General features: G+C 38.3%; 1 pseudogene; it reads right to left on the reverse strand.

The window, feature by feature from the left end:
• The window catches only part of LOC121147508, a 79,682-nt pseudogene extending 59,650 nt beyond the window's left edge, over positions 1 to 20,032 (reverse strand).
• Positions 20,033 to 20,311: the final 279 nt, after the last annotated feature.

Genomic DNA, 20,311 nt, shown 5'->3' on the forward strand with positions numbered 1-20,311 from the left:
ACAGTGTTGGCCCTTGTATTAGCTATTCTTAAACATTGCAGCAAGATATGTTATCTGAAGTGAAAGCGTCTAGATTTAGGAGTAAAAATCAATTGTTTACATTTTGAGAATTACATTTTATTTAAAATGTATACAAGTTATTAAACACCAAAATATTTCCATAACATAAAGCTTTGAATTGATTATACAAAAATATAAAACAAAAAGAATCGGTTCCATGTTAGTCCAGGTAAACAGGAGGATTACAATCAAGATTGTGTGTACTGAAGCTTCAATTTGCATCAACTTGCTTGAATTCATTCAGTGACTTTAGGTTCTTGTGGAATTACCTCATTAAGCTTCCTTTTAAATTTCGGTTTTGTTCTATTTCAGACTCCAAAATCTATATATGCCAAACAAAACCAGAACCTTTTTTTTAAAAGGCTCTTTTGAATTTCCTGTGCACTTGTGAATGTCTGTGGTTTTTATCATCAAACCACAGGGGGAAAGCAGCAGGATAAAGACATGTGGAACTGGCAGCAATGGTGAAAACTTCACATTAATTATGGATGAAGGGCTCAATAGAGCTGAGCAAGTTCAGATGAAGTTGGGCAAATTTATTGTTATTTTCCAGAAAACTAGCCAACTGTTAAAAGGGGGATCCCCGGCCCCATCCCCTCCGCCACCACACATTTCCCTTTGCATCCGCTGTGAATTGTGACTTTGGCAACTTTGGTCTGGATTTATGGGAACTGGAGAGAAGGCTAATAGTCTGTCGCCTCTTGGGTGCTCTTTTTTGTGGACAGTTGTTCTCATTGAAGTTTTTATTTTGAAATATGCAATTGCTGATATCTTCTTCTTGTGTTAAGTCTAACCCTTAAAATTTCCCAGATCCTGTGATGTGGCTTGCACTAAGGAAAATATTGTTACTGCTTGGTAGCCAAGAGTTCTCATTACTGATACAATGCTTTCATAGTTGTCATTGTTTTTTTTCTAAAATATTGCAGAAATACACTTTGTTATATGTAACTTTTTGTCTTGCAGACTCAGTATCATCTGCTGGTCAGTCTTTACTTACCAGTACAGGGCAACAACTATATGTTGGCATTAAAAAAAACTTGGATTTGAATGTGGACTTTTAGTCTCTGATTTGCTATAAAAGCTTAGAAAATGTCTGCTTTTGCAAGCACCATTTTCTCTAGAAGAAATAAATGTTATGGTATAAATGTTTGTGGAAAATGCTATTAAACTATGAGTTTGTTTTGGTGCAGAAAAGTTAAAATACATACATATGAGGGATCTTGAAAAAGTCTGAGAAAAGGTATTTTATGAGAAATCTATGTTAAAAGGCTTTTTTATTAAACAACTAAGACTATTTTTACATTTCATTTTACCATGAACTGTTGGAAGTAATTTCATGCATATCCATATTAATCTGAGTCTCAGAAGTAAAAGAATGGTGTGATGGATAGGGTGAAATGAAGACTGGGCACTGTTAGAATTCAGTGGGAGGATTTGAGCAAGCCCAAGATGAGCCCTGTCAGCTGGGTGTATCTGTAAACCCAAGGCAGCAGAGGAGGGTTGTCGTTGCCAGACCCCAGCAAAACACGCAGCCAAACAGTGTGCTTAGGAAAAGGCCAAGCATCCGTGATGAAATATGTACAATGCGTTTACAAGAAAAATAGTAGACAAGCATACACCTATTAGTCTTAAAATAATCCAAATACTCACAGACAGAAAAATGAATTTTGTAATTACGCACACATTTGGCTTAAAAAGCTGGAAAAATGTTCGGAGAAAAAAATAGGATGCTTCCCCTGCAGTTACACTGAATTGAATAAAGGTCACCAAAAATGACAAAAGGTGTTGGCAAAAAAATGGATTCTGTAACCTCAAAGAAAATATAAACAATAATATATGTGTTTGTATATAGTAGCATATATTATAATCTGGCATTATGTTTCATATATATATTTTTGGTTTTCAAGTATTTTCTAATTCCAATTATAACCTATCCCTTAACTCTGAGTTGCTTAGAAAAATAGTTTCTTTGTGAATGTATGAGTCCTAAACATTTATGTACTTTCATTTCATTGCAAATATGAATTATGCACACTTTTGATGTGTTGATCATTCTTCAACAGGATATTTTCTTTAGTCTCATGAAGAATAATTTTTGTAACCTGAAAAATGTGTGTGTGTGTGTGTGTGTGTGTGTGTGTGACTGGTGTTGTACTGTAGTGAGTAAAGCAACTACCTGTGATGCCAGTGTTTCATTTAGCTGCCCGTTCTTGGTCCTGGCTTCTCCATGACTGAGCCAGCTCTCCCCCAACGAACTGGTAAAAGCAGCAAATACAGGACCCCAATACTTGAGCCTGAGGGTCCAATATTGCGTAAGTAATGGAAAATTTCCTAAGAAAACAATGAGCCTAGGATATTAGACAATTTAGAAAATGCTGTATATTTAGTTGTGTTAGTTCAGGGAACGTTAATTTTGAGAAGAGCCACATTAATACCTAAAATTCAAAAGAGTAACATTTCTTTCAAAATAAGGATTTTAAAGTTGAGAGTACATGTGTTTTAAGATATATTAATCATTTTTGTGTCAATTAAGAACTTGAATAGCTGATTTGGGATTTGAGTAATCTGAAACTAATATTTTAGATAAAATTTTAAAAATGTGATCTATATTATTCAATGTGCATTTTCTGTTAAAGATGACATGTAAATGTTTATAGAGCAATTTAAGAAATATGAAATGATAACACAATTATGTAAAGCTGAAATAGTACTTACTAATATAAGATTTAAAATAAAAAAAGACTTTCTGGATTCAAACCTATGGTTCCACCAAAGGTAATGCAGTTAAACTTTGGACAGTTCTTCTTTGTTTTACTTCATTTACCTACAGATGATAAATATAGAAATCTAACTCCTAAGAGATTTTACGAAAAGGCAATCATGTTCCAATGCTTAGTACAGTGCTAGAATGTATCCACTCAAAATTCACGTGTTGAAATCCAAATGCTAACATGATAGTGTTAGGGTGATCTGTTACGTAATGATGGGAGGATCTTCCTGCATGGGATGAGTGCTCTTACAGATCCCAAAAAGACCCTCACATTTCCATCAGGCAAGGACACAACAATAAGTCATTGTTTGTGGACTTGGGGGTGAGTGTCAGAGACTCTCCATCAGTCACCGCCTGATTTTGGACTTTCCATTTTCCAGGACTGTGGGAAACATCTTCCTGTGGTTATAAGCCACTCAGTCTGAACAGCAAAAAAAAAGTAGCTCTCCTCCCAGCAATGAGATTAATTGTGCAGAGCTGAGTGTGCACGTGTATGTGTACTGATTTCAAATTACTTGCAAGTGCACGTAAGACAAATGTGTTACACATTCCAAAATAATGGACATTTCAACTCCAGGAAAAATCCCATACTTAGTGTAGCTTTGAAATAATGCCATCCCTTAAATACTTTTAAACTACATTCTTTTACTGATTCTGTATTTCGCTTTAATATTCTGGTGAAATACACATGAATAAAATAGAGATACAATTATTTTGTCAAAAGTGTTTCTCAATGTGTTTTTCAATTTGGGGGATAGTAACTTGCCTTTCTGCTTTTGGCTTCAGAGGAAAAAGGCATTTTGAGCCATGCTTTTCTGACACTGTGTCTTAGAAAAGAGCATGCCACTTAATCCCTGCCTCCTCTAAGTTTAGCATCATTTCAGGAGACAGGGCTGAATGCATACCTTTTATCAGGGAGAGTAACATTTCCATATTCTGTTTTATGAACCCTGTTAAAGAAAGCATGTGAGACTGGACCACAGATGATGATCAGTCGGTGAGATGGACTGGATGTTCTTGATAGTTTATAAGGCAATACACAAACAAAAGAAGAAAACACAATTTTATTGTTAATATTGACAGAATTTATCAATTAACAGAGGAAACGGACAAACAGTAAACCTTAGAAATATTGACAGAAGATGGGAGAAAGCAAACTTCCGATTAGGTTGTCCTTGAGAAAACATACAATTGAAAGTAGGATAACAACAGAATCAACTTTTCTTGAGTTTGTATGTGTGTGTGTTTCCATATAGCACCTATACAAAATAGAAGTCTAAGTTTAAGGCATTTAAATTTCCTGATATTTGGACAAAAGTGACAAGTCAAAACCTGTGAGGTTTCTAAAAAGATGAGTTCATGACTGGGCAAACTTGGATTAAATTGTATACAAAATGCCTTTAAGGACCTACTAAGTTATCACTTTGGGTTCTTTAGCAGGACGTGCAATCAACCTTTTTCATTGTCTCAAACAAGTTTGCTGTGGTTCCCCAATCAAATTGACATTGATCTATATCAACTATTTTTAGCTATGAAAAAAGGAAAGAAAAGAAGACACCAAATAAATGGTATGTACATTTATTAGAGTATGCTCCACCAACTTTGCTGGGGATTTGTGAGATGATATCGTTTAAGAAAACAGGTTCCTTACTGTCTTGGGGGAAGGTCAGAGGCAGAGCAGTTTTCCTGACCAAGAATGGGGAGGTGTCTGCTTGCTTCAAACCAAAAGTATACCTTTGGTTGGATACCAAAGTAACCAGCAAACTAACTGACTTCAGATAGTTTTCCTGAAGTGTTGGCTGCCCATCCTAAATCATCAGCACCTCACTGCATTTCACTGCCAGGAGCGAAGAAGACATCCTTCTTTCATTTTTTTTTTTTTTTATCTTTAAAAAGACCAAACACGCTGTCTTTGGATAGGCTTCAATCCTGCCTTAATTCATTAAAAAGTGAAACAAAATCACCATTTACCTCCTTGACAGCTGGCAGGTTTTATGTGTTCTTCCTACTCCTGCCAAATTGCAAAGGTTTAATTCAACTCAGTCATGGATCCTTAGAGAGTTGCAAGTGGGGAGCCCAGCAAAACACAGGGTAACAATGAGACAGGGACCCACAGGCCAATGAACCCACGGGCCAATGAACCCTTGTGGAGGAAGTTGGAACTCTTACACACTTCAAAAAGAAACGTCAACAAAAGCTTTGAGAGGACGTAGGTCACAGATGGGTTTGGTGCCAGTTGAAGTTGAAATGTGTCAAAATGTTGTCTGTGATGATCTGTAATATCGTATTTTTAAGTGAGCACATGCAATGAAAGGGATTAATTTTCTTTCATTGTATGAAAATACAGAGCATAGTAGAGGATGTTGTAGAGGGTGATGGCTGAAAACTGAGAACTGGGAATGTGGAACTCAGATAGTTTTAAGACCAATTGGATTTTGTTTTAGAAAATTACTACTGATTTCCTAAAAGTGTGTGTGTGTGGAGGGCAAGGGGGTTATGGTTGAAAGTAAAGATGAAATAATGGAAAATTAGCTTCTTTATACTAAAAACCTAATTAAAATATGTCTAAAAGTTAATGACAATAAAATGCAGATTTCCCTAAATGTAATTGTCTGCTGATTTGAAGAGAATCAGTTAATTCTGACCATTACCTGCATTGCAGTCACAGATAAAGCATCGAGCAAGATAAATAAGATCACTGACTTTCTTAGCCTGGACCTGCTTCCACAGCTGTCAGATTGACTGCACTTCTCGCAAAGGAGGATGTGGGCTTTGTGTTGAGAGCTGTCCTCTTGAAGTTTGACTCTGAGTCTGTCCAGTGTTCGCTGTTAATAGGACTTTAGGCAAGCTCTTTAACCTCTGCAGGCATCAATACCTTCCTTTCAAAAGTGAAATCAGAAAACAACGTCTTGCCACATGTGTGGAGCTAAAATAACGATATGGATTGCTTAACAAAGTCCACATTCTAAGTACTAACAATGCCAATGATAGTGGTGATCATATCCTAGGATACACTTTTAATTTTTCTGGATTCCAAAGATACAGCTTATATAAAACCTCATGCAGCTGTGGAATCTAGCATTCACTCACTCCTGCTGTCAAGATCACAGGTTTCTCAAGGCAGATGTGCAAGCCATGATGTTTTGTGCCTACTATATTGAGGTAGAATCAGAATTTTCATTTAGATCCCGATTTCTTAGTTGATGACTGAATGAAGGAGAACTGAAACAGACATAGGATCACATGGAGAGTACATGATTAGGGTTGCGTCTTTTCATTTAGATTTTGACATCTAAAACCGATGTTTTATTTTGATACCTATAAATCATTGTGCATTTATCTATGCACATGTGTAAGTACAACTACATATTCAGCCTTCGTGGAAGATAGTTTTGCCAGTACCTAAGTTGTGTAGGATGTATCCCCAGTCACTTTTACAATTGAGTTTTAATCCTGCCTGGGAATATTGCCGTATTAATATGATTGGCTTTATTACGATCTCCATATATAATAAAATAAGTGTTAGTCTTCAATCTGTTATAAGAAATGAGTGTTTTCTCAATCAAAACCTTTATATTGCATGGCCTGGTCCGTTTCATGATGTTTTATCTAATTATTTTTATTTTTCTGTGTCTGTTGTGGTGTGATCCATATCCCTTATCTCTTAAAGGAGGCATGGCTTAGAGCTGCAACCACAGCCCAGAACTAGGGCTAATTTTGGTTGTAAAATAGGAGCCAGAGGCAATGGACTTTTCTGGCAAAATGTAATCATCACAGCACATGTTCAGCCTTTGGTTACTTCATTTTTTAAGCCGAGAAGCTCTTAAAAACAACAACTTGCTTTTAGAATGTCATGTTATTACTATGAAAGATCCGATTTGTTTCAGACACGTTCCTTAAAAAAAATCCTAGGCCTTGTCTCTGCCAAAGAAATTAATATGAAAAAAATGAAGTGATTTCTGGTCATTTATTTTTGTGTTCTTCTTTATAACATTGTGGAAAGATGAGAGACATATTTGGTTTCCCACTAGTGATCAGTGTAGCGGTTAATACATCTTGGCAAACATTTTTTATAATGCAGGCAGTCTGAAAAACTGTTTTTTATACAGACACCTCTGAGATGTGCACTGGGTGGCTTTGAAAGAGTCTAGACTAACAGAGAATCACAAACTCCAATATAGGTGGAATTCACAAAGGATGTCATAGCAATTGGTTCTTTGAGGGTTGTTAACTTTTTCTAGGAAGTTTAGGTGCAAAATTAAACTATAATATTTCATTAAAATGCATGTTTCAAGAAAGCAAGCTTTTACAATTATATTTGGTCAACAAGAAGAATCTTTCCATCCTGTCAAAGGCAAACTATTTAAAGGTGAAATCTTCCTCTAAAATTTTTTATGCAGGGCCTGGTGCAATGGCTGAATGGTTCAATACTTACATAAAAGCACCAAATCCCAGGTGCTCCACTCCCCACCCAGCTCCCTGCTTATGGCCTGGGAAAGCAGTCGAGCACAGCCCAAAGCCTTGGGACCCAGTGTCTGCCTGGGAGACCTGGAAGAGGCTCCTGGCTCCTGGCTCCTGGCATTGGATTGGCTCAGCTTTGGACATTGGCCATTCAGAGAGTGAACCAGTAGATGGAAGATCTTTCTCTCTATCTGTTTTTCTCCCCCAAAATCTAATCTACCTTTCCAATAAGAATAAATTAAAAAAATGTTTTGTCCAACAATGCCATTTTTATCAGTTGGTAAAACATGTTTCCAAAGTTAAAAGGAGACTCTCAATATGATTATAAAATGAGCACATATCAATAATTGCATTCACTTCATTAATTCATAACTGTACCAGATGGATGTTAAGATTGGTTCAACAAACTTTTTAGAATCTGACTAGCTAAAACAATTTCCTAAAGGAAATTTTGAAGATGATCCCAAGGCCAATAAGATGCAACTTATTGGCCTAAAGAGAAGGGTCTATTATTGTTAGGATTATTTTTAATTTTCTGTTGATATTATCTACCAATGATACAAACTCTGAATGTTAACATGTAGCTTAAGTGTAGTGGTTAATACATCTTGGCAAACATTTTTTATAATGCAGGCAAGTTGACAGAAGTAGTTCTCATCAACATATAAGCAATCTATAGAGGGACATTTACTAATTTCATCTGACATGCAAAGACATGATACTACTTAGAAAAATACTTTATTTCCAAGTGTTTGATTTTTCTGAAAAACAAAAATCAAACTGCGAGTTTCCAAGGCACAGAACAGTGTAATTTTCTGCTCTGAGTCCAGTTGTTTACTGAGTCCTGCCGATCCTTTTTGCACTGTATTTCCAGTGGAGTATCCTAAGGCACATTTCATGAGACAAGTGGATCCATAGTCAAACACATTGGGAAATACTGACATGTTTATTTTTTCCATTACAAATTGAGTTATAATTGAATCTTGGATATAATTAGAATGAGATTGGAAGAGTAAAAACTCTGCTGTGTGTGCAGTCTCACAAAGAGCAACAGCACAGATGTTTGCTGTGGGAAGAAGTGACCACATTGTTGAGATGAAATTTAGAGACAGCTAAGATACTAAAATTCACGTCTCTGTGAAAGGCACTCTATCTGTCTTCATGTCTTTCTATGCATCTAACATCTTTTGTCAAGTTTAATGCAGTGTATCATGGAGCAGCAGATAAGCCACTTGCTGTGTTGCCCCCATCTCATAAGTATTATATGCCAATTACTACGGTTCTCTTCCAGCTACCTGAAAGTATGCCTGGGCAAGCAGCGGAAGACAGCCCAAGTAGCTGTGATTTTGTGATCCATATGGGAGACTGGCATGAATGGAAGGTCTCTTTCCTTTTCTCTCTTCCTCTGTGTAATTCTGCCTTATAAAAGATCTTTTATCACAAGAAATCACAAGAAAATAAGTAAATGAATCTCAAAAATTGGTGTAGTAAATTAGGGTTATCATTTTTAGAAGTCGAAGACATTTAAAAGTAAAGCATTCACCTTTAGATAGAAGTTTGCAGAGGAAAAACAGGTTTAAAAGGATTGTTTCTTTTATTAAAAATACATAATCCAAAATATTGTCTAAATCATCCAAATATGGTAAAAGCAGATTTTTCATATAAAATCAAGAGAAGAAATTCTAAGATATCAAAAATCAAACCACTAGACAAAACTCAGCATAAACTTTAATTTGTGGGAGTAATTCCTTCTACTATCTTTAAGCTAATGTCGGTGTAATCTTATATTCAGCTACATTTCTGGTTATTTAAGATATTCATGAGACCAGCACTTGGTTTAATGGACTAATCCCACCCTGGGGACTAGCATCCCACATCGGCACTAAGTAGTAGTCCTAGCTTCTCCACTTATGAGCCAGCTCCCTGCTTAATGGCCCCAGGAAACAGTGGAGGAGGCAAAGAAATCTAATGACCCTCCACCCACATAGGAGCTCCCAGCCTTGAATCAGCTCAGCGGTGGCCATTGTGGCCATTTGGGGAGTGAACCACTGGATGCAAGACCTTCTCTCTATCTCTTCCTTTGCTTATAACATCTTCCTTTCAAATAAAAATAAATAAATCTTCAAAACATAAAACAAAATTCAGATTAGAATTGAATTATTTTCTCATAGATCACATATAAGGGTTATTAGCAATTCTCTTGCAAATCAATTATCTCAAGAATTCTATTCTTGGGGAGACAAAAAAATCATGGTAGTATAACTGTGAAATAGTGCTAATTTTTTTTTCTAATTTCAAAATGTGTTGCGGACAGAAAAGATGTTTTCAAACTGATTTTAATTAGGACTTTCTGTGACATGTATTTCATCTCTAATGTATGGTTCTATTCCTTTTCTATCAGATCATTTATTTTTACCAAAGAGGCAAGTCTAATAAATATTCTAAATAAATCCAAGCTTACCGTTTAGAATCCACGTTTATTTTAGCTCTGACATAATAAGGTACCATTGGTGAAGTGGTATTAATACCACATTTTATTTTGTCCCATTTCTGGAGGTCTGAGATGAAGGTATTGGCAGCACTGGTTTCTTCGGAGGTATGTCTTCTTGATTGTCAGATGACTTTCTGCACCTTCACATGATCTTCTATGTGTGTCTCTGACGTTCTCCTCATACAAAAACATCAGGCAAACTGGATTAGAGTTAAGCTTAATTAGCATCTTTTCAATTAACGGCCCCCTTGATGAACTTATCTTCAAGTACCTTCATATTGTATGGTGTTGGAAGTTAGAACTACAAACAGGATTTGTAGAAGGGACAAAATTCATCTGATAACAGACTCCAAAACGCCACAGTAACACATTTCAAGCTTAGGTAGTTGTAATTGAATGCTACATGACTAAGAATAACTTGGTTCACATTTTCCCAGTTTATCTAAATATGGGAATAGTCAGTGTCTGGGTTTTGCATATCACTTGCTCCCTTTCCCCTGGCTGTATAGATCTTAAATGTCATTCTGTTGTTTTAGGAAATCCAGAATTAATTCTAATGAAGTTAAAAATTACACCATTAATGATTCTTGTTTAAAATTCCATCATTGTACCTATTGTATTGATCCAACATTTTGATTATTTTGTATCAACTATACCAAAATACATAGAAATCAGTGACTGTTGATAAAATAGTTAAATTTTGATATTTATTTTCTGATTTTAAAAATTATTTTATATAAAAGGCAGGGAAAGAGAGAGACAGAGAGAGTGCGAAGAAGGAAGGAAAGAAGAGAGAAAGAAGAAGGAAGTAAAGAAGGAAGCCAAGAAGGTGATTTCCATTGGTTTACTCTGCCAAAAGCCTGCAGCTTTGTTGCATCAAGTTGAAGCCAGAAACCCAGGACTCAATCCAGGTCTCCAGTGTCACTTGAGTCTATGCCACCTGTTTGGGAGACCTTAATGGAATTCCAGGCTCCTGGCTCTGTTCTGGCCCGGTCTCATCCATTAAGGTCATATCAGGAACAACCCAGTGTATAGGAGCCTTGTCTCTCATTCTATGTCTCTTTGCTTGTCTTTCTTTAACTCTGACTTTCAAATCAACAAATTACATTTTTTAATTTTACTTTATTTAGTTTTTGATAATCATACTTAGTTACTTATGGTACAAATAGTCAAAGGCTACAGGAAAGTGAGTAATACCATTGTTTTCACATCATTTTTTCCCCTGAATCTGGGATCAGGGGAGAAACAAAGGGGAAAGCCCCACCACCTTCCCTTACATCCCAGGTTCCAGAAGTGAGGTGCACTCTGACGGTCTTGCTTAAGCAGTTTTGATAGTTGAACAGTTCTGAATTGCTGCCAATCTCACTATTCCAATCGGGATGAAATCTCTTCAAAATCTGCTGGCTGACATAGTCTCTTCATGGTTGGGGTTCTGAGATCAGTAGTTCAGTTGGAGGGATCTCCAAAGAAACTTCATTTGAGGTGATTCCAGACCTGATTCTTGTGTGTGCTTGCCAGCACAGGGTCCACCACAGTCCGTCGCCCCAATCAGGTTATGCACATGCTGGTGGTTGCAATTGCTGGGTCAGTTCTGTTTTCAGCCCTGTCTTCCTCGCGAGCCAATGGGTGTTGCAGTCCAGCCGGATCCTGTCCACTTCATTCTCGACCCTCACGCAAACCAGTCAGAGTTGCAGCCTAGTTGGGGCGACTCCCCATAACCCCTACCAGGCCTACCCTGGTTACCATGCTTGCTAGTAGGTACCACAGACTTGTTCAGTCTGTCTCACGTTCCATTTAGCTCTCGTACATGTCAATGGGCATTGAAGCCTAGTTCAACCCAACCTACCCTACCATCCAGTCCACACACATACTGGTAGGTGCTGTTCTGTCTAGTTACCCCGTCTCTGTCCTGGTTTTTGTGTTCTCCAGTGGGAGAGCCACTCCAACTTCCAAATTATGCACTCTCCAGGTGGTTCTGGAGTTTAATTTGACAGATTAAGTACCCAGTACCAGCCTCTGCCAGCTGATGCTGTGGAAAAGCCCAACCAACCCTCACCCACTCTAAGTTTTGCTTTCACCAGTCAGAACAGTCAGTCCAACATGGCCCTTCGCTGATCTAGCTCACCTGAGGTCCACAGATGTTGTAGCCCTGCTTGGTCTGTTTTGCCCCCATCCCAACTCATGCTCTCCAGTGGGAGTGGTTGTCCAGCAGGGGAGCCCACTTTCCCCCTACCGGCTCTGCCCACTCCCCACCCCAGTTTTCATGTGTGCTGCTTGGGTGCTGCAACCATGTCTGGCATGGCTCACCCCACCTTGGAATTCCATAATGTGCCCTGGTTTGTGTCACGACTAAACCCGGCCTGAAGAATACTCTATTCTGGTGCTTAGTTTCACCAGCGGGTGATGTGAACGGGTGCAGCCTGGTCTGCCCCCAAACTATGCCAAATGTATGATGGTGGGTATCTTCCTCTGGTCTGGTCTGGGTTGCTCCCTATTGTGCTTTTTGTGTTCACCTGTAGGGACTGTATCCCGACAGAGGAGTTTCCCAAGCTCCTCCATTAGAACTTTTCCTTTGCCAGATCTTGCACATACTGGTGGTTCCATGGGTCAGCCGTCATTGCTGGCCTTCAATCCATTCCAGTTCTTGATGTTGGATATTGCAGCCCAGCCAAGGCTTATCCATACCCAGACACTGCTCACACATGGCTCATTAGGGACAGAGTCCCAGCCTAGTCCATCCTATATCTACCCAGGTTCTCCAGAGCACCAGATGGTGTGGTATCTAGCCCTGGCCGGTGTGCCCAGCTGCAGTTCACAGTTATGCCAAGGGAGATTACAGCCATATCCAGACCAGAACGCAGCCCCCATTCCAGCCCCCACACTCTCCCGTGGAATCCTCAACCCAGCAAGGGTGTACTATCACAGCTCCCCAACCGAGTCTATTCCCAGCTCTAGATTATGTGTATGCAGTGGTTATTCTGACCAAGTTGGCTAAGACCCCCACCTGTCTCAACCTTTGCCTTTGATCCTTGTGGCCTAGTATCCCTGGCTTTTGCAGATCAGTCAGTGTAAGAGCCTAGTTCAGTATGAATGTGCTCCATCCTGATTTTTATTCTTTCTTGTGATTTGGGGTTTGCTTGGCCCTGCCCAGTCTGCCCCCTTCCAGTTGCAGCCTGGCCCAGCCCACATCCTATTTTAGGATGCGCATTTGGGTGCTACTGCCTTGACCTGCCCAGACTACTATCAGTTCCTTTACCCGTAAGTGATGGCAAGTGCCATGGTCACACCTTTCTCAGCCCATCACCACCCCAGCTTGCAAGCTAACCTGCAGGACTTGTATTTCCACAGGGTTGAGCCCACACTTCCCCCACAGAGATTACACCCGGTCTGATTTTCTCACATGCTGGCTAGTGTCTTGATCTGCCAGGTATGACCAGTCCACTATTCCACCACCCAGTCTGGTATTGGTACCTAGTCTGCCCGACAGGCACCCATCCCTAGCTTTGGTGTGGACTGGTGAGCCAGCATCACTGGCAGTCAGTGATGCTCTATGCTAACAGCCCATCTCAGGATTGCTAATTGGGCTGTGAATCAGTCTGGCCCTAATAGATCTTATGGACACTCCCCTTCAAACCATCAGGTCTCAAACCCTACACTTACCCAAAAGTCTCATGACCTTGTTACTGGGAATCACCTAGAATTCATCTCTCACTACACTAACACTGTCCTTATCCACTACACTTTGCTTATCCTTAGGCACCAATTACATATCCTAAAAACCCCGGAGTTCACCGCCAGGCAGCCAGCAGGCAGAACCTGGAACCATTTGTTGCACTGGCCACCCAATGCCTTTTGGCAGTGGCTTTGGCCTGAGTCCTCAGCATTGGATCCAGCCTGGCAGGGGCACCCCCCCCCCCAGCTGCCACACTGTCAGGAGCTACTTTTGTCCCCAACCTCAAGGACCGAATGCAAAATACATTTTTTAAAAGTTAAAAAATAAACAATTCAGAAGCAAATGAAATAGAAATGATGGTGATCCCTGGCAGTGGGGTCGACTTTTTACCTGGGCCCCCTAGACGCCTGATAGAAATGAAAGAGGCAACATTTCTGAGCTGGAGTGCACCTTTGGTCAGGCAGATTTTCTAAAGGAGATAGGAAGATGCAATATGCATTGCAAAACTACGCTTTGACACATTATTAGCTCTGAATATTATTATTTGAAGGGTCCTACAGGTGTGCGTGCCTGGTGTCAATCAGGCAGTTATAAGGGTCTTTTATATTACATGAATTGTGTGCTTATATACACCATATTCTGGCTTCCTTAATTGTTTTCTTCTTTCATTCCTTGCTTCCCTCCTTTCTTCCTTCCTCGTTCCCTCCCTCCATGACTCCATCCCCTTCTTTCTCTGTCACTTCCCTCCCTCTCCTCTCCACTTCTTTTTTCTTCCTTTTTTTTCTCAAAAAAAGGGAAATGGTAATTAGCTATAAGCAAAGTTAGCAAAAGTTTTAAAAACTGCTTACTAACCTTTATTAAACGTTGAAACAAGGCTCCTTTTTTTTTTTTACTTCTATTTTTGTCATGACAGTTTCATAGGCTCAAGGATTTCCCCTTCTACCATACCTTTTTCTCTCCCCCCACTGATTTTTCCCTGTGCTATTATAATACTTTAGTTCTTCAGCAACAGTCACAAGTCCATGCTACCATTCATGACTATCATCACATTGTAGGTTTAGACAATGTAGATTTAGCAAAATTTTTCTATCTGCCCTTAAAACTTCTGTGCTATGGCTCAGAGGGTTGGGCCGTTGCGTGGGAAGCTTGCATTCCCTATTGGAGTGTCAGCTGGGATCCAAGCTCCTTTGCTTTGTGTTCAGCTTCCTGTATTGCATCCTGGGAACCTGTACAAGATGGCTTCAGTGTTTGCATCTTGAAACCCACATGGGATAGCTGAAGAAAGATGTAGTGCTTTGGCTGTTGTGGACGTTCAGGCAGTTAACCAGTGGTATGAGATTCTCTCCCTTTTGTCACTCTGGTTTTCAAATGCATAAATACAGATATTTTAAAAAGACAACTCCTGATTGTCAGCCACAAAATTGGAAAAATGCTTTTTTCCCTTTTCTTTCTTTTTCTTTTTCTGTTACAGGAAGAACTGGAGAGCCTGCGGATGGCAAGAGCAGGGTTTGTCTTCTAGCCACATAATTACTGGCATCTGCAGCATAGTCTTCATGCAGATTTTTTTGATATCTCTGAATTATTTTGTCATCATTTTTCAGTATAATTTTACTGGATATGAAATTTGCTCATTTTATTCTGTATTTAGTTTCAAGTCTGGAACCAAATAAAATGCCTAAATTGGAAGATAGACTTGCGATTTGTGAACAGATTATATAAGAATTCTTTATGATAAACTTTTGATCAATATTACATTACTGTGAAGGACTAAAAAGGCTGTCAGGCATACATGAGCCAACATTTTAGAGTGCTCTACAGAAACCCAACATCTATTATGAAGAATATAGAATAGAAAGTTATGTAGTTAAAAGAAAATAATTGGATTGTATAAATTAAACATGTTTCTTCACTGGAAGGCTTCTAATAAATGAACTTCTATATCATACTTTCTAAGTATGAAAAAAATATAGGTATATTATCCAAAAGAACTTTTGATGGAGGTAACCCTAGGAAGAATAGTTCATAATTCCATGCCACATCCTTTGGAAAATAAAGATGTATGCTACCATCCTCTTGACTCAGATGAGGACACAGAGACCCAGCAGGACGGTGCTAGTATCACCTTAAATCCTGGGAATCTATAGGGACCCTCTCCCCCTCTATTCCTTCTTCCCTCACCATGTTGCAGCAAGTTTCCAAGTGCCCCTTTTGAAACATGACTGGCAGCCCAGAGGTTAGTAAGCAAATAATTTCAAATGATATTATCTCAGAGTGATCATAATCACCAATGCCTCCAATTTTCATTTATCCGCTTATGATGATAAAAAAATCATGTTTCAATGTTTTTACTTGACATTTTATTTCTAAACTTAATATGGATCCCATCTACTTTGCAGACATAGGTCTTTTATTTATTCCTAAATCCATCTGTCTGGCACCCAGCTGCAAAATTTATTTATAAAAAAACATGCTGTGAATCTAGGACATTGAATCTTTTTTGACCATCATTTGATTTAGGGTAGTCAGATCAAAGATTAATGGGTGGGGATGAGGGTTAATACATTTGTATCGATTAAATCTCAACCAATGGAAAAGCTGTACTTAAAGCCAAAAGTTTATGCATTGGTTTAAGTTAGCAGTCTCCTTTGGCCACAGCCCTTTTCACTTTTGGATTCGTATACATTTGTTCTATTTCTGTAAATAACTCCTCTTGTGTAGTGTGTGTGTGTGTGTGTGTGTGTGTGTGTGTGTGTGTGTGTTTCTCCATACCCTCAAGTTGGAGCTTATAAGATTGATTCAAGGCATAATCCATTTGTGCTGCTGTAACAGGAGATGCCATTTTGGAGCCTGAGAAGCCCCCCCAAAAGGAAATTGACAGGAGCAATAACGAGGGCTGCTGTTCCCTTACAAGCTGACCCCTTTCTGCTATAACTTCCTGGAAGAAGAAAAGCAGTATCCTCACACGGTGGAGGGTGAAGGGACAAGAGCTTGGGAAGCTGCCTCGTTTAGGAACGGCCTTCATCTCCACCCTTCATCTCTACCCTGGAGGCCTAAGCATCTCTTAAACCGCCTTACACCCGCACTCCATCGTGTTGGCAGCATCCACCTTCTGTTGGGAGCCCTTTCTCTACAGCAGACAGAGAAATAACTCAAACTTGCCATTCATTTAGCCCTTCTCTATTATTCTTTCACCAAATACTGTACAAATTGTTTTGACACTGAAATTGTATCAAGGATTCATGATCTGTGAGAGTTTTACTGGGAGAATCCCAAGACTTCCTAGAGATTTGTGTCATGAGTCATGTGCATAAGCAGCATATTTTCCTAAAGAATCTTGGCTACTTTTTTATTTCCGATATAATAGTGTCTTAAGTGAAACATGTGTCTGTGAATTTGGCAATATTTTTTAGGGTATGTTAAATGTGCTCTCACATCTTTGCATTCCAGAAACAAATTTCTAATATTTCTCATTGATTGCCAGGCAATCTGCTGATGTCAGTAATTCTGTCAGTTTCCCTAATCAAGTTTTCACTTAATTTTGTTTCCAGTTGCCATCAGAGCTTCTCTCTCCTTTTTCATTATCGTAAAACCTGACTATGACCTTCCTGGAATTTCTTCTTTATGTCTTAGACATTATAGCATTTTGGAGGTCTTGAGAACCCCTACAATCCAAGTTCAAGCTCTAGAGACCACCGATGGAACATTATTTTTTGTTCAGAAAAAAAGATGCTAATTAATTTATTTGCACAACTCACATAACACATTTTACTTGTTATTTTAAAATTAACTACTATAACATAATTAATTACATTAAGCTATAAAGACCTGAGAAATTTGTGGAAGAGTGAAGCTAGGCAAGTATACAAAAATTATGGTATTTTTGTATTTTGTAGTGTCTTAATTTGGGGTGAATTTTTTTACTCACTAGAGGATACTTAACAATGCCTGGAGATATTTAGGTGATAACAACTGAAAGATGCTACTGGCATCTGGCAGGTGCAATTCAGCCTCATGTCAACAGTGTGAGGCTGATTCAGATGATGACAGCAAGCTTTAAGTACTTTAGCTAGAGCAGTGCATTTTGCTGACATATCGCATATGTAAACTATATTCAAAGACAAATGGTAAGCCATAGAAGAATAGCTTGCCTTGCAAAATGGTTGAGTTTTACTCTTGAACTTTAAGTGAAGCATTTAAAATTACATTAAAAATAACAAATGCTAATGACTATAAAGTAAGCATTCCTTTCATTCATTGTTAACCGCGTTTCTTCGGTCATTTTTCCTTTTTGACATTTTCTACTTGCTGCAGAATGAGATGGTTTGGCCTTTTGCCTTTGACACATTTGTTTTTAGATACCATTTTTAACTTTAAAGCGGTTTCAAACTTTCCAACTTTAAACCAATTGTATTGGCAGTGTCTCCAATGCTTTTTGATAATCCATGATAGAGACAGCATATTTTCTGTGAAAGCCTTTAATCCCAGGTTGTAAAATCCCCATAAATGAATGTTTTCCTTGTGGTGGGAAAACGTCTAATTTAAAAATTTTTTAAGAGCCTGCCACTGTCAGAGGATAACATTGGACACTCAACCGAGATATTGGTGTTGATGCTAATTCCCTTCTGCTTTTCACAGCACATGCAGGACTCTCACACACTCCGTATTTTAGTTGCTACAAACCTTCAAGAAAAGCAGTTGTTGGAAAGGACATGACATCATAAGGCTGTTATAGCTATTAAGTCATGGCAGCTAGAGTGGAAACGAATACAACCAAACAATTTATATAAGAATATGATTCTCAGTGGATCAGTTTCAATATTGCTCCCTGTGGTTGAATCAACTGTTTTCTAGAGGCCAATGCTTAGCCATTGTTCATGTGGACAAAAATAATAGCATGATAATTTTTATTTCCTTCCAGTTTAAGGCTGATATAAGTATATATCTAAAACTTATTTGACAATAAATGATATCATAAGAGAAGTTGGGAAAACTCATGACAGGAACCATTATCTCCCAGTCTTCTCTCTTTCCATACGGCTGCACAGTCCTGCTCTCAGATGACTTGGCAGTGCCCTCATACCCTGTGTGAAATGCTACAGAAAATCACAACTGTGTAGGGAGCTGGTGGAGCTATTGATATCTCATACAGACAACTGCCCTTTCTATTTACTAAGTGGTTGCCCAGGGTTCTACCAAATCATCTCTTTTTTCTCCACTTTGAACATTCCTTAGTGTTTTTGAGACAATAAATAATCTTTTTTCAATAGATGGCAAAAGGCTCTAAACAGGGAGACTTTTTGTTGCTGGTGTTAGCATGAGCAGCATTCGATTTACGCTGTTACGGAACCATGATTTTATAGCATCTCTACATTGTTGAAGGTGTGGTTTGGAGAGCAGGGGCTTTGAGAAGTGATGATAATAAGAATGTGGACCTTTTCAACAAAAGCTGATTGAGGAGGCATCCAGGGAGGGAACGGAGTGTGTTTATTTTGTGATCATTTTCTTAATATGAAACAAGAGAAAAAAAAAAGAATGACACAATGTACTGGTACAAGCATTTGAAATGCAAAATATTTATAATTTACATTCCCTAGGCATTGACATTGTCTCTCCCTCTCTCTCTCTCTCTCTCACACACACACACACACACACACACACACACACACAGAATGGATGATAGTGCTTATCCTTCAACCTTTAGGGTTGACATTGACTTAGTGATTCATTCAGGTCACCTTTCTAACCCTAAAGTCATAAGAGAACATGCAGTATAATATCTGTGTTATCTGTGTCTATGTATGAAACTTCCTTTTTTTCCCCATTGAATTAATTTTATTTAAATCTTTCCAGCCCTCTTGAGACATTTTTTTTTCACGTGAAATCCTGGAATCTACTCTTTTTGCTTTTGTTTATTCATATTTTGTGATACACACTTTTAAGTCTTTAATATATGCATGCTTTTTGTCACAAAATTTTTCATCTAAGTAAGCTTACATTCTGCAACAAACTTTGTTTCTTAAGTTGAAATCATGTGTTAGACTATTATACTTTTATTTCACTAAGCACTATTTTGTTTCTTAACATCCAATTGCATTCAAAACAATAATATTTATGATTTTTGAGAAATAAAAGATATTTGATTTTTCTTTTCTAAAACAGAGATTCTTAGTCTCAATGACTTTCAGAAAACAAACAAAAAAAGATTAGGGGGAAAAGACCTTAGCCATCATTATTTTAAATCATTTATCTTTTCTTTAAAATTAAAAAGTGATGATTTAAAAATGTTAAAGATGGCTTAGTCACTGGTTTTTGTTTGAATGGTTCCATTGATTGATAATCATGTTGAAGAGACTATTAATCCATAACCACTAAGTCATTTCCTTGGTACATACTAACACAATACACCCAGAGATTCCTGTCGCAACTGTGTTAAGGAACAAATGTGCATTAATAGTTCATGCCTTTTTCAGCGAACTAGACAGAAAACCATTTCCTAATCAGTGCATTGCAGAGCATCGTACCTGTCTGATTCAATGAAGATGTCGTCTGGTACAACAGTGACGCCCTGGAGTAACATGTGCGATGGGATCCATCTGTGATGAGGCTAGCTTTGACATTCCTCGTGAGTGGATTCCTATCTGGGAAGGATTTGTGAGCTTCCATGCTAGAACAAAACAAATACTTGCATTTTTCCCTTTAATTTTGTCACTTAGGTAGTGTGGAAAATAATCATTGCAATTTGAAATACATATTTTGCCTCACTGTTTTAGTGAATAGAAGCTTTGTCAAAAAAAATTTCATGGCTTTGCGATTATCAAAATTTATTAGGCTTTTTGAAAAATTAGTTGTTTCATCA

This window comes from Ochotona curzoniae, unplaced genomic scaffold (assembly GCF_017591425.1).
Source record: "Ochotona curzoniae isolate NIBS_2020 unplaced genomic scaffold, NIBS_Ocur_1.0 scaffold_4506, whole genome shotgun sequence".
NCBI lineage: Eukaryota > Metazoa > Chordata > Mammalia > Lagomorpha > Ochotonidae > Ochotona > Ochotona curzoniae.